The following is a 13522-nucleotide window of genomic DNA, read 5'->3' on the forward strand; positions in this document are numbered from 1 at the left end:
GCCTTACATTCCAGTAAGCAAATGATTGAACTGCCTGTGTATGTATTGGTAGTGCCTGCTATCTTAATTTGTAGGAAACAAAGATGAGTTACCGTTCAAAAACCTTGCTTTTATTGCACAAGAAACATGCACCCACACAAAGACCCTTGGTGGGAAAGGAGATACCAGGGAAGGGCAGACTTTTAGAGCTGTGTGCAGGTCCAGCTATCATTTTGAAAGTTGTCCAATGGGATGGAGTGAAGGGGAAACAGAGAAGTCCCAGAAAGCACAAAGGACTGTGCAGACAGAGTTTGGGGTGTGGGGCATGGAAAAGAGTTCTGAATCTGCTGCAGGGGAGGGTGGGCATGCATCTGCTCAGTCTGCAGCATTATTAAGGACTTCAGCATCTGCATTTGGTCTTGCCTGACTTTAATCATCCTCTCAGTAGTGTCCTTAAACTCCTGATTTTCTTTTCTGTCCTGCCTTTCAGCTTCCCTTCACTTCTTGTGTTCCCTTTTCTCTGTATTGAAGAAGTGTAGTACCTCCCAGAACATGTCTTCTTTGCTCTATCTTGAGCGCTTTCTTATCTGGCGGAGCTGCTCGGCCAGTATGTCTGGGGTGTTCCTAAAGGCCACATCTGCCGAAGCACAAGGAACAATGCACGAGAAGAATGATTGTTAAGTACACGCATGGTATTGAAACATTTCAGTAAAATGCACCTCTGGTAACATAACAATCCCTTTCTCACTGATCCTTGGCAAGCACACATCTCGGCGAACACTCAAAGCATGGTGAATGTTGGCTGGGGAGAGGGAGGAGCGCTCTACATGGGGAAAAGAGCATTCTGCAAGGGTTGTGGTGCAGCCAACTGGGGAAAAAATTCTAAAATTCTCCCACACTTTGCTATAATGACCCACACCTGTGGAAGATATCTCACTGCTGACGGTAAGCAGAGAAGTGAAGGTACATCTACTACATGCTTGTGGTTTCTTCCCTGCTCCCTATGCTGCTCACCTGTGTGCCACTTTGGTCCCTGCACAAGTGATTGCCAAATGGTGCGGGGAAATTTCCTACACTGGGGGAAGGAACAAAGCAGCTCTGCCAAGGAACCTATGGCAGAGGATTGCAGAGTACCTCGAGGAAACTTTCCTAGAGATCTCTCTGAAGGATTCTCATGAGATCTTAGCATGCATCAACACCCTGTTCCGCCGTACTGATTAGCTACACAGGGAGATGTCCACCTCACAGAAACACAGCCAGCCTTCTACCTTTCTATACCCTGAATCCACCTCTGCACTACACAAACCACAGCCACTTACCAGGCGTCGTATTTCCTGCTTCTTGCTCCCCAGAGAGCGGCTGATGAGACTGGCTAGACACCTCTGGAGTGGAGAACAGTTCCTGGCTTCCTGCCCCACTGGGAGACCCCACTGGGAGCTGCACATCTTCGTCTAACTCCACTTCTTCATCAACAACTTCATCCTCACCCTTACGTCTCTCATCAGGGTGGCTTTATTTTGTCACCAAAACAGGACATTTTTGCCACCAAAAGTCTCATTTCAGTGTGTACGCATTCACTGTTTTATTGACAGAAGCTGCCTTTTGTCGACAAAACTCTATAGTGTAGACAAGGCCTAGGAAAAAGCTGTATTTTTAACCCAGCTTAAGCTAACTCATGATAACTAACTCATTATTTATAATCATAGTAAAGACAAGGCAACTATAGTTTTAACCTATGTTAGCTGGTCAAGGTGTACCCTAGGTGGGAGCAGAGGATTTACCTTGAACAGTTAGAATGGATTGAAACTAAAACTGCTTTGTTTTCCCTAGTATTTAAATAATGTGGATTTATTTAGTACAGATAAAATACACTTTTTACCTAGTAAAGGTCAATTTCCCAGTCCTTTCACATGCAAAACCCTCATTCACTTCCAGAGGTCCATGCAGAAACACTGTGGGACAATGCTAACCCAGCAAGTAAACTATTTTTCACTCTCTTTCTGTATAAAGCTTGAGGCATTTTTGCTTTTTTCTACAAAACCCAGAGTCCATTGTCACATGCTCCCTGTATGATTTATTATTGGTTAGAAGATAGAATTTTCACATTTTTAACGGTGATAAACTTGCCTTACTAATGGTGGGAGTAGTTACATTTCAGCCTTAAATTTACTAACTCGGATCAAAAAAGTTTGTAAAGCTCAGTTTTTGCCCATCGGAATTAATAGTTTTGCAAAGCACTAACGGCGACAACTTAAAAATGACTTTGTACATCTATCCTTATCTATTTCAATCAAAGTTCCTTCTTTCCTTTGCTGTCATATACACGGTGGAAACTCAGCCTGTAGTGGGGGAAAACAAGAGGGAACTGAGGTAGGGGGAAAAAAATCTCTGGAAGTCCAACAAGCTATTTCCAGATTACACCTCATCTTCCTATTGTGAACCCCACTTCAAATACAAAGTAGGGAAAGACTATAAATAGGATCTCGCAAACTTCCTTGTTTAGGATTTATACAAACACAGAAAAAAAGGAAGTAACATTTTCCCCAGTTCCTGAACTTTTAACCTGATCTCCCTTATGCTGCATTATCCAGACTAGCATACAAAAAAATCAGATGAAGAATATTTTTACATAATATATTATGTAACCAAGGCAGCTTCATCAGGGTTAGAGCTTAAAAAGATAGGTTCCAATGCCAATTTACACCAGCAGAGATTTTGGCCTGTATGTGACTAGCCTTTCTTACTTAGGGCACATTAACTACAGGAGGCAACAGTGATCATCCTTTTATTTCTTTGTTTAGACAGCTGTGAAAGAGACATGATACCAGGTTTCAAGGAAAAGAGTTAACTACAGGAATTATCGTTAAACTCTGTCCATCCTTAACACTATTATAGATATTCATTTCACATTCATTTTTGACATAGTGTAAATTCTAATTCTTTCTCAACAACACTGGTATTTTCATACACCACACATTCATTTGCTAGGCGACTCTTAGCATCTGAAACTGGCACAGAGTAAATGAGTGGCATTAAACGTAAGTACCTTCTTTTGTCAATGTCATTGCTTATTACATGTATTCTACTAACTGCCATCTACCAAAGCAGCTGTACTATTGAGGAAATGCCAGCTCTTTGCAAGAACAGTATGCCTCATGCTAAGTCATTTGTGTGAACATGACACTTCTTTTGATGTTTTTGAATATGGTAGCACATCATTTTTCCTGTACAAATTATGTACATCTCTTCATATGATGAAAAGCAATGTTTTTTTCCATTCCCATAACTGAAAATCATACTAAAATGTGAGCGATTTAATCACTTCATCTTCTGTAAATGAGAAGATACAGTTATATAAGACTTTTTCTTACTCATACAATTAAGATTCTCTGAGCGGTGGGTGATTCTAGAAATGTGTGCAATTGACAAGAATTTCAAAATTACTAAAGCTGCATTTAAAGTGGCAAAATTTGGACCCATAATTCACTGGGTTAGATGACACAGTGGTAAAAATCTTGAGTTCTGTCTATATCACAACTTCCACCACTACTACCACTAACGCAGGGGGGGATAGCTCAGTGGTTTGAACATTAGTCTGCTAAACCCAGCGTTGTGAGTTCAATCTTTGAGGGGGTCACGTAGGACCAAGTATTGATTTTGCCCCAGTTCCCTGCTAGTGAAGGCAGGGGGCTGAACTCAATGACCCTTCGGGGTCCCTTCCAGCTCTATGAGATAGGTATATCTCCATATATTAAATGGTCCTGCACTGGTGATGAATTACGTGTCTGATATTTCCTAGTGGTACTCTCCTAGACAAGGCCCAAAGTTCTTCCAGAAAATCCTTTTCACAATGTACACTGAACCGGCTATGGATGTTCAGTAAGTGCTGCATAGGCATGCAGGGCCAGAATGGTCAGTAAAGCTTTCCACTCAGTGCTTTGAGTTACCTCGGAAGTTACTGGCAGCTTTGTAACAATGGGCACAGCTGAACAGATCTGGAAGTTGTTTGGTTTGGATAAACGTCCTTACAAATCTACAATGTGGACTAGAAATTATTATTATTTAATATTTATATTGCAGTGGCACCTAAAGCCCACAATCATGCTGGGGTGTACTGTACTTCAGCTCATACAAACACATAAGACAGTCCCTGGCCTCAAAGAGTTAGAAATTTCTATCAACAGAGGCTATAAGCAAGAAGTGAAGAGGTGCATGACAATATAAAATGGGAAACAAATTATTCTGATTTTTAAAAAACTTTCAACAAAGGTTTGATTCATGTATATCTTATGGGAGTGGTGAAGGTTTGGTTCTCTTTTATCCTTATTTTATCCAGTCCTGTGGTGAGAGTAAAATCATAGTAATATTGGGGAATAAAGTGGTACCTGTAGGGATCAAACAGTTTTTTGTCCAGTTGTATTACAAAGCCTTGCTTCTATTCTGTTTGTATCTGCAAATCAGAATGAAAATTTCAACAATTACTTGGATTTGAATGGGATTGTTAGTCTCTATAGAAACAAAACCATGCTGGGAAGGGGAGGTTAAATCATCTTCTTTGCTTGATACTCAGCCAGAGTCACTCACTAAGGTTCTGGAATTGCTTCAGGAATTCCTAGGTATGGCCTGAAAGTTGGACTTTATCATCCAAAAAGGAAGAGTCTAATTGAGACATCACAAGATGCCTTCAGTATGCACATTGGACCTAGATAGTGCAGTCTAGTAATTTTATGGATTCATAGATTATAAAGCCAGAAAGGACAAATATGATAATCTAGTCTACCTCCTGTATAACACAGGTTATAGAACTTACCCAAAATAATTCATTTTGAATTAGAGTATCTCTTTAAAAAAAAAAATTATTGAATCTTGATCTAAAAATTGCCAGCTATAGAGAACCACCACAACCCTTAATAAATTGGTCCAATAGTTAATTACTATTGCTGTTAAAATTTTGTGTTTTATTTCCAGTCCAAATATGCCTATCGTCAACTTCCAGCCATTGGATCTTGTTATGCCTTTTTCTGCTAGAATAAAGAGCCCATTATCAAATTTCTATTCTTCATGTAAGTACTTATAGTTTGTGATCATATAACCCCTTACCCTTCTTTTTGTTAAGCTAAACAGATTGAGCTCCTTGGGTCTATCAATATAAGACATATTTTCCACTTCTTTAATCATTCTCGTGGCTCTTCTCTGAGCTTTCTCCAATTTATTAACATCCTTCTTGAATTTTTTACATCAGAACTGGACACAGTATTCCAGTACTGGTTGCGCCAGTGCAAAATACAGAGGTAAAATAACCTCCCCCCTCCTACTCAATATTCTCCTGTTTATACATCCACGGATCGCATTAGTCCCTTTGGACACAGTGTTACATTGTGAACTCATGTTCAGCTGATTATCTACCGGATCCCAAGTCTTTCAGAATCACTGCTTCCCAGGACAGTCTCTACATGTATAACTTTGCATTTGGCCATATTGAAACACATTGTTTGCATGAACCCAGCTTACCAAACAATCCAAGTTTGCTATGTATCAGTGATCCGTCCTTCTCATGTACCACTCCTACAATCTTTGTGTCATTTGCAAACCTTATTAGTGATGATTTTATGTTTTCTTCCATAGCACTTATAAAAATGTTAAATAGTGTGGTGCCAGGAACTGATCCTCGTGAGACCCAAATAAAAATACACCCACTTGAAGATGATTCCCCATTTACAATTATATTTTGAGATCTGTCAGTTAACCAGTTTTTAATCAATTTAATTTGTGTCATCCTAATTTTTTAATCAAAATGTCATGCGGTACCAAGTCAAAGACCTTACAGAAATCTAAGTATATTACATCAACATTATTACCTTTATCAACCAAACTTATACACTCAATCATCAAAAAATATCAAATTAATTTGACTGGATTATTTTCCATAAAAAGCTATGTTTATGGGCATTAATTGTATTTTCCTCTTTATTAATCAGGTCCCATATCAGCTATTCCATTATTTTGTCTAGGATTCTATAACCAGCTGAGACTGGAGCCAGGTTGAGAGTCCTTTGGCAAAAGTCAATCCAGATAAAGCAGAGTTAATGTGTGTTAGCTGGGGTAAAATATGTTTAGAATTAAGAGCCAGTAACATTAAAATATCAGCATTAATTATAGTGATTAGGCACCTTTGAGGTAAATAACCCTCAGATTTAGGCATTTGATGGAATCTCAAATGGAAACATTGTATCAAAGCTATGTCTACACTTAAAAAGCTGCAGCAGCACCACTGCAGTGCTTCAGGGTAGCCGTTCACTTCAGCGATGGGAGGTGTTCTCCCATCACTGTAGTTAATCCACCTCCCCGAGAGGTAGTAGCTAGCTCAAAGGAAGAAGTTTTCTGCTTACCTAGCATGGTCTACACTGGGGGTTAAGTTGGCATATCTATGGCTTTTGGAGGTGTGGATTTCTCACACCCCTAAGGGATGTATTTATGCCAATGTAAATTTTCAATGTAGACCAGCCCTGAGGTGCTCTGTTTGGTGTGGCTGTTTGTGTCAGATTAATAGAATAAGATTTAAAACCGTTGTAAGAGATAGTTAAAGGGTCACACTTACAACAAAGCCTAATAGAGTTTTCCCTATGAAGCAGCTGGTACCTGCTCTTTCTGTAGACATACATTGGGGGCCCTCTTAAAGGTACACAAGAGTGACTCTCAAAACATATATACTATTCATTTACAACTTTTATGAACTTGATAAAATGTTGTCTTGAGTTAAAACCACTTTCAAACTGATGTGTGAATAGAATGGGCAGAGTCTGTCTCAGCCAGGAAATTCCAAGGAACCAATAGCCGTTGTGAGTGAAAGGGGATCCTTCCCTGGTAGATGAAAAGAAATCCATGGAAAGAAAAGCCCAAAAAGAGATTTGCATGGGAATAAAATTCTTTTTTATCGGTGATGTCAAACTGTCCTGAAAGAAAGACACTGTAAAGTAGTGTTGGGCAACCTGTGGCCCACAGGCCACATTCGGCCCGTCGGGGTAATCCACTGGCAGGCCGCGAGACAGTTTGATTGTAGGCAGGCACGGCCACCCGCAGATCCCAGTGCCTGCAGTTTGCCGTTCCTGGCCAATGGGAGCTTCAGGAAGTGGTGCGGGCCGGAGGGACGTTCTGGCCGCTGCTTCCCGCAGCTCCCATTGGCCGGAAACGTCAAACTACGGCCTCTGGGAGCTGCGGGCGGCTATGCCTGCAGACAATCAATGTAAACAAGCTGTCTCGTGGCCCACCAGCAGATTACCCTGACAGGCCGTGTGCAGCCCGTGGGCTGCAAGTTGCCCTCCGCTACTATAAAGAGTTAGGCTTGTATCAATTGTAATGCAATAGATTATTTCTTTTCAGTAAGGGTTATTGTGTGTCACCATTTTAGGCCTTATGAGGATGATGAGAAAAGCTGAGGGTGAGGGTGGGGTGTTATGAGCTAGGTGAAACCCTGTTATGGCTTGGGTTAAAATCTCTTTCAAACTGAGGTGTGAATTAGTCACTCATTTAGCACAGTTGTAAGAGACAGTTAAGGGGCACACCTAAAACAAAGCCTACTAAAGTCTGCCCATAAACTAGCATCAGGTGGGTGGAGGGTTCAGCTGGAATTTGTAACCAGGTAGGTATGTGGGGATAGGGTGAAAACTGGAAAAGACTAAGGGCTTGGCTACACTTGAAATGCTACAGCCATTCAGCTGTAGTGCTTTTTCCATCAATCTAGTACTGTCTGCGGGCTTGTCTACACTGGCACTTTAGAGCGCTGCAACTTTCTTGCTCAGGGGTATGAAAAAACCAGAGTGCAGCAAGTTTCAGTGCTGTAAAGTGCCAGTGTAGACAGTGCACCAGTGCAGGGAGCCAGGCTCCCAGCACTGGGAGCTATGCCCCTCGTGGAGGTGGGTTTTTCGCTGTGCTGCGACTACACAAGCCATGTTGGGCAGCGCTTTAACATTGCCAGTGAAGACTAGCCCGCGTCGGCTAGGTCATCTTAATTATGTCACTTGGGTGTATTTTTGATACCCCGAGTGAGACAGTTGGGTTGATCTAGTTTTCTAGTGTAGACCAGCCCTGAGAAAGAGAAAGAGCCTGAAGAAGCAGCTGGTATAGTAGCTGACCCTGGAAGAAACTTGGGAAAAGGTTTTTGGGTCAGGAGTGCAGGCTGAAAAGAGTGTGCTTGGTGCTGTGAGCAAAAGAAGTTGTTTCCTGCTATTTGATCCCTTCTCAGTTCAGAGACACAGGACTTTGTACAGTATTTGTAAATAAACAAAACTGCATCTAAGAAATACCTGTTACCAGTTTCTGCTCCCTACAGGAACACCACAGGCTGCTCAGGTTGAAAAGAGATCACAGACCCCATCTCTTTCCCCCGTTTTTGCCTAAAAAACAAACTGAAACGGCGGGCTCAATTACTAAAATCCACAATCTTTGTTGCCTCCACACTCCACTTATTCCTAAACTCTTCAGTACAGAACTAGTGGCAGAGTGCAATGGCCGGGAATGTAATTGTCAGTTCTCAGGGACTGCTGAGATCCACAACTATGAGCTACTCAACCCCAAGAGATTTTGTCATAAAACTCTTTTTGGAATTCCCCGTACTACCAGCAAGGTTGGTTGCTCCCATCTATTCTCCTGTAACCTCCTGGTTCACAGAGCACATAGTGAAAGCTAATACAGCTCTAATTTTAAGGTGTTTTTCATGTGTAACTAAATCCAGCCAGGAAGGGAACATGCCATGAGGAGCAGCACTTCCATGCCTCTGCCTTTCTCCTCTTGAACCCACTGTGCTTGTCCATGCTCTCCAGCAGCACAGAAATGAGCTGGCATGCTTTGTGTTGCAAAAGGGAAGCTGCGCCATGGGGGATGCCTCTCTTCTGCACGTAGTTCTTTGAATACACTTTCCCCACACATTTACTTCCCTCTCTTACATACATCAGAAGGAAGTGTATGGCATTTAATTGTGGCATTTTGAGTAATAAGACTGAGTACCACCAAATATTCTACACATGCTTTTGAGAGTGCTACATGGATCTGTTCACTAAAGCTCTGATTTAGCCACTGTTATTCATGTGGAATGGTATTCACCCAGTAGTAGTCCTATTCATTTTAATGCATGTCAGTAAGGTTAGCAGAATCAGCGCCTTAATAGCTAACAGGTACAATTCAGGGATACCAGGGTAAATCTTCCACTTTAGGCCTAACCTGTCTCTAATAATCTATGAACCAAAGCTGTCATGTTGTTGTGCTCATTCAAAAGAAAACCCCTGGAGCTTTTTTATATTTTCCTGCTACATTTTGTTGCCTAAGAAACTCTGATTTAAATCTAATCTGTATCACAGTTTGGTACCTTCAAGTAGGGAATACATGAGGTGTGATAGAAAAGGAATATGATGAGTGATAAATTGACCCCCCCTCTCTAAAAACCACAAAAAAAAAAAAAAAAAGTGGTTAGTTTATGATTTTCACTTTGTTGTGTGTAGCTAGTACTAGTTCACTTAAAATTAAAATTAAAAGTAATTTAGAATTTCAAAAAAATGGCAAGCTATGAGTCAGCATCATTCTTAAATAATTCACAGTGAATTATGAATGAGAGCCAAGTCCAAATAATATTCTAATCACTAGTAAACCCTTGACCCTAGTCAAGATAATATCACCCCCTTCATTGCTTTAAATCTCAAAGTTTATGTTGAGAGATTTCAATGAAACAAAAGCACAGAAGCCTTCAGGAAAGCAGAATAGTTGTAGGGCGGTACAAAAAATGTGCATGGAATTGCTGAACACTGCTTAAATGTAAAAATCCTGTGAAAATTGACTCATTGTTAGCTAAATGCAGACGGGTAGTTCAATGGCACTTTTAGTGACTAAGGGCCCCCAATGACAGTAGTGCTGTGTCCATATCAGGACATTCTCAGGCATCATATGTCTGGTATCAGGGCAATGAGTCAAGTATCATGTGCCCCCCCCCCATTTTTTTTTTTTTAAATATACAATAGCTAGTTAGAGGTTGGCATAGGGGAAATAATTATTGTTGGAATGATTTTGTCAGCCACTCCCCTATGGCAAACTCGAAGAAGTTATTATACAAAATAAAGGGAGCTGGGAGCAGGAGAGGAATGATGTGACGCATATTATACAAAACAAGCATCCTCACCTTCTTGTTCTGTTTTCCAATCTCTCACCTTCCCGGATAGTAGATCTCTTTTTGTGTCATGATAAATCATGCCATATGCAGCCTGCATCTATGTGCCTTGGATGAAGGGACTAAATATTCAGTCTCTTTGGAAAGTACCATGCACATCTATGCTGCTATACACACATTTATTAATAGCAGCAGCTGCACAGGAACCAGGTGTCAAGGATCAGACACAGGTGTTGTATCTGAACTCCCTCAATGCTGTACTTGTCAGGTATTTATTTATTTCATTCCTGACTTCCAACTCATTTTTCCCCATGTAAATGAACTAATTTCATAGGATAAGTTTTGTCTGTGAATTTAAGATCTCCTGCTGGAGTGTGGGACCTTATTACACACAATTTCAAAGGGAAATTCCCTGCTGACCTAGGAGTGTTGAAACTGTCATGAGACTATAATTTGTATATTTTTTGTTAAGTGAATGAGAAGGTGGGTTTTGCTGTGGTAGATGCAACATGCCTCCTAATCTCCCTAAAAAACTATGGTAAACATTCTTTAACACTAAATGTGAAAAAAACTATAGGCATCATAGGACTTCTTAGTACCTTCCAAGTCATTGCAAGCTCAGCATCAGCCATTGGATGCTTCTAACCACAGTAAATTCTGAAATTAATAAAGAAACCTCTCCTTTCCCTGCTTAAACAATACATGCACAACAAAGTCCCTCAACAATTTCAGTGCTCATAGCCCTCTGCAGTGTTCACTGTACTTGATTTCTTTATTTAAGCATTCTAAAGTATTCTTTAGATACAATAATTCCCTAAGTGAGGGAAAAAAGAAAACTCACTTTCTCCCTGCAGAAGGTTGAGTCATCATCAGAAAAGGGGAGTTGTAATTAGCTATTCCTCCAGAGTGCATCTTTCCACATTTAATAGTCACACAAATACTGCATATCAAAATACAACATTTGCACTTGCACATAACACAGACAGCTAAATGGCTGTGAGGATACATGTTCTGTTTATTTAAATCTGTAACAAGATGCCAGGCAGGAGGGTTTGGGGAAGGTTCTATTGAGGCAGAATAACTTATTGGATAATATTGCTTCCCTAATTACTAATCAAGTTCTTCAGTGTTAGAAGAATGCAGCTATTTCTGGGATTCTTTACGAGTGACACATGACAAAAGTGGTACACATTTCTTGCACAGAAATATTCTTTGCCATATTATTCAACACCCTGGTCAGAATTTTCAAATATAGGAGCCTAAAGTCAGGCTCCTATATCCTGATCTAGGCTCCTAAGTAAGTGGATTGATTTTCAAAAGTGCTTCTAGTTAACTTCTATGGGAACTGCTGGGTGCTCAGCATTTTTGAAAAAAATCAGTCCACTTACATAGAGGTCTATGGCCAGATCTATACAACCACTTACTTCGGTATAACTTACATCGCTCAGGGATGTGAATAAGACGCCCCCTTTAGCAATATAATTTATACCAACCTAAATGCCGGTGTGGACAGCAGTATGTCGGCTGGAGAGCTTCTCCTGCCGACCTAGCTACTGCCTTTCATGGAAGTGGATTTATGATGCTGACGGGAGAGAGGTCTCCTATCGGCATAAAGGGTCTTCATCAGACACGGTACAGCTGCGCTGATGTTGTGCTTCTAGTGTAGATTAGCCCTAAATTAAGATTCAGAAGCCTAAATTTAGGACACTTTTTTTGGAAATCTTGGCCTTACTTTCCCCCTTTAACTAGTCCTACCTTCCAATGAGAGCCCCTGCAGCAAGCTCACAGAAAGGCCTTAATCAGTCTTATTTACTTTGTGGGGCTCTAAGGGATTTGAGAGAAATAACAATCATACTGACCAACTAAATTCTATCAGTCAGAGTTGGATACACTTACTCATAGCAAGTAGACCCTTATTCTGGAAGCAGTCCCTTGAACGTCAGTGTGATTTATCAGAGATACTACCCAACGTTAGTAAGGGGATCAAAATCTGCCTCCTGGCTCTGGTGAGTGACCCCTGAAATTTGACATCTCAGGAGGTTCTAAAATGGACAGTGTGCTATCAAAAAAAGAGAAGGTGGCCAAAATGTCAGTTATTGCTAATGTGCATTTTAACATTCACAATTACTATTCTATTATTTCCAACCAAACTAAATTGCCAGTAAAGAGGCATTCCCAACTGTCTAACTATTTATCTTTTCCATTCAGCACAGGTTAATGTGATGACAGTTTTTATACCCAAAATTAAACTAGAAAAAAAAAGTTTGGATCATACCATTTTGATTACAAATTATAAATCTACTCTAGGATATGTAACTTTTATTGAATATGATATTTAAGAAGACAATTGATTTTAAGTGAAGTATATAGAATATGATTTCATTATCTCATTTAGTACAAATAAGGTATTTTCAACTCAAATCTTAAAAGGGACATTGGGACACAACTGAGATAAGACCTAAGTTTGACCCACACTGAAAATAATGCCATCGGGTACTTCTCACCTATAGAAATCTAACTCTGTATATTTTTCCATTATATTTTCTCCTGATCATTTCTGCCACTGAAAATATATTTTCAACAAAAGTAGACACTTGACTTTTTTGGTAAGGCTTCATATTTAGCAAGTTGTTGGAACTATACAGGGTCTGATTTTTCCATTGCCCTGCACCTTGTATATTCATTAACACAAGTGCAAACTGGGTGTATAACACTAGCAAGTGAAAATAACAGCATTTTATATCAGCTGTGCACCAATTTTGTATAGCGTAAATGACTACACAAGATGCAGACCACCAGAGACTCATGCTTATGCTTCCTTTTTATAATGAGGTTATACTTACCTAGCAGGGGAGATACCATGATCACAAAGGTGGTTTTCCCAGGGTGAGGCTTATCCATTGCACTTAGGGGGCGGGAGAGATAGCTCAGTGGTTTGAGCATTGGCTTGCTAAACCCAGGGTTGTGAGTTTAATCCTTGAGAAGGCCACTTAGAGATCTGCAGCAAAAGTCAGTACTTGGTCCTGCTAGTGAAGGCACAGGGCTGAACTCAATGACCTTTCAAGGTCCCTTCCAGTTCTATGAGATAGGGATATCTCCATATATTATTTTTTAATTATTATTTTATTAATGTACTGGTTTGACAGAATATAAGTATGACTGAAACATTATGCAATAAAAAGTTTCAAAATAAAACACAGGCAGTGGCATCTGAAAGCAGAAGTTTCTAGATGGATCCTAGTATGAAGGTACAGGCATGGGCAGCAAGTTCTATGGGCCTGTGGTGCCTGGGCACCACAGACCTGGCACCAGCACTTCTGTGATCAATGTTTCTGTGCTGATATCATGCCTAGAGTGACATATTAAGTATTATGATGATTTACATCAAAG

The 13522-nt window shown here is 40.3% G+C and overlaps 1 protein-coding gene and 1 non-coding gene across 2 annotated transcripts in view; one reads left to right on the plus strand and one right to left on the minus strand.

Annotated features, from left to right (window-relative positions):
- The window catches only part of TCERG1L (transcription elongation regulator 1 like), a 218544-nt gene that overhangs the window by 132381 nt on the left and 72641 nt on the right, over positions 1 to 13522 (minus strand). The gene's annotated exons all lie outside the window — the stretch shown is intronic.
- Positions 12968 to 13135, plus strand: LOC112116015. Its single transcript, XR_002908873.1, has one exon. It is a non-coding gene; the product is annotated as a U1 spliceosomal RNA (small nuclear RNA).

This window comes from Terrapene carolina, unplaced genomic scaffold (assembly GCF_002925995.2).
Source record: "Terrapene carolina triunguis isolate 2854851 unplaced genomic scaffold, T_m_triunguis-2.0 Scaffold95, whole genome shotgun sequence".
Taxonomy (NCBI): Eukaryota; Metazoa; Chordata; order Testudines; family Emydidae; genus Terrapene; species Terrapene triunguis.